The following is a 2,435-nucleotide window of genomic DNA, read 5'->3' on the forward strand; positions in this document are numbered from 1 at the left end:
GAGGCAGGCATCTTCTGCACGTGACTGAGTACCAGAGAGAGCTGGAGTCTGCAGGGGAGATGGAGAGGCAGATGCTAAAAGAGGCAGAGAAGGCATTGTCAGAAAACACCATGGAGTCCTGAGAGTTTTCTAGGTCTGAGGCTTGGCTGCATTCCTGCCCATGAGTTCTGTGAGATCCCACCCGTAGCTATGTCATCAAATCCCATTTTCAGTTTAAACTGGCACATGTTGTTTCCACTAGGTTTTATGCAAAGAATCATAAATAATTCACATGCAGTTGGGACTTGATACTGTTGACTATAATAGAAAGTTTCCAAGTGAAGTGATGGTAGCATAAGGACTATTCCTGAGGAATTATTGCCCTGGAGGCTGTATGTAGGAGAGATTATTTGGGGGAACATGGATGGGAAGCAGCAGGGATAATAAAGAGGGATGTTCCTGCAAAAGGCCAGTCTGAGAGGTGTGTAGAGCCTAAATGACTGGAGAGAGATGTGAGGGTTGCCGAGGCAAGGGATGTGGTTGAACTCAGCAACTGAGAACATGGGGCAGTAAGGGAGATGGATTTGTCAAGGAAGACTGGGGATTTGAGACTGGTTTCAAGAAGGGAGGAAGACACCACAAATGGAAGGAGGGCAGGCAGGAGAGAAGCTGAGTGGCTCTCACACATCAGCCCTGAGCCAAAGTACCAGTGACAGAGCTAATTAGAGCAACTAAACAGAAAAGAAGCACGTCCTGGTGTTCAGGAGAGTAGCTGGCTGTAGAGCAGAGACTGCAAGGAGGCTGAAGGAGAGCACAGAGGAAGAAAAGGCAGTGGGCGCCTGACAGGAAGTGAGAGAATGAAAATAGGGAGAGAGCACTCAAGAGGTATAGGGCAGACATGCAGCATGGGCAAAGCTGAGGAAACCGACAGTTTCCAGAAAGAAGGACAAGATCACAGGAAACCTGTAAGGGAGCCAGGAGTGGATAATGAGGGGAAAAGGCAGGTGGCAAGGCTTGCGGGAGAGGACAGGCTAGAAGTAATTCAGTGCCCCTGTGGTCTGCAGCTGGGTTTGCCTTCTCAGCGGGTGGTGAGACTGATTTTGCAGCTAGGAAGATGTTTGGACAGCCTGCTTGAGTGAGGAAATGAAAGCTCCCGGAAGTAACCTGGGTAGGCTGGTGACATGAGGAACCTGAGTCTGAACTACTCTGCTTGATAAAAGGGGAGGGTGAGAGCCTGGGGCTGTGGGTCAGGGGTCAAGGAAGATGTAAATAAGTAGTACCAGTCCAGGCTCTTGATTGTAAACAACAGAAACTGGATAATTTATGTAGAAAAAGAAACCATTGGAAGGCTTTTTGGTGGCTCACAGAATCCAGAAGTGTAATAGCTATTGATGCTCCATAACAAATCATCCCAAAAGTTAGAGGCTAAAAACCATGCACATTTATTATCTCCTAGTTTCTGTGGGTCAGACATTTGGGAGCAGTTCACCTGGAAGGTTCAGGCTTGTTAGTCAAGGCATCAGGTGGGGCTTCCATCATCTGAAGTTTGACTGGGGCCAGGGAGCTGCTTTCAAGATGGCTTGCTTATTTGGATGTTGGCAGGAAGGCTCAATACTTCATTAGTTATTGATAGGAGGCTCTTATCCCCTGTACAGATTTATGAGTTTTTTCTACAAGACTGTCTGAATGTCCTTATGGCATTGGAGCTGGCCTCCCCCAGAGTGAGGGATCCAAGCAAGAGTATCAGGAGGAAGCTGGAGTGCCTTTCATGACCTAGTCTCGAAAGTCATACACTGTCACTTCTACCATATTCTGTTCATAAGAAGAGAGTCACTAAGTCTGGCCCATCATCAGAGGCAGGGGGAAGTGAGCCCCAGCTCTTGGAGAGAGGAGTATTGAAACTTTGTGGATGTGTTTTTAAACAATAACCATTATAGAACAGTTAGAGGATCAGACTTGAAAATCAGGCTGGAAGCCAGATACTCATCCAAGGTCACACCAAGGAACAACTGGTTAAGGGTGTGTGACCTGCTGCCCAAGCATGGGTCCTCCTCTTGTAAACATTCCGTGTGTTTATGTAGCATTTGCTCCAGAGACATAGTCACTCTGGCCTAAGCAGCTGATTGGCTGATTTGGATCACGTGCCCATACCCTGCCTGCCACACAGCCTTTCAGTTCAGTTCAGTTCAGTTCAGTTGCTCAGTCGTGTTCGACTCTCTGCGACCCCATGAATTGCAGCTCGCCAGGCCTCCCTGTCCATCACCAACTCCCAGAGTTCACCCAGACTCACGTCCATTGAGTCAGTGATGCCATCTAGCCATCTCATCCTCTGTCGTCCCCTTCTCCTCCTGCCCCCAATCCCTCCCAGCATCAGAGTCTTTTCCAATGAGTCAGCTCTTCACATGAGGTGGCCAAAGTACTGGAGTTTCAGCTTTAGCATCATTCCTTCCAAAGAA

This window comes from Bison bison, unplaced genomic scaffold (genome assembly GCF_000754665.1).
Source record: "Bison bison bison isolate TAMUID 2011002044 unplaced genomic scaffold, Bison_UMD1.0 scf7180017864032, whole genome shotgun sequence".
NCBI lineage: Eukaryota > Metazoa > Chordata > Mammalia > Artiodactyla > Bovidae > Bison > Bison bison.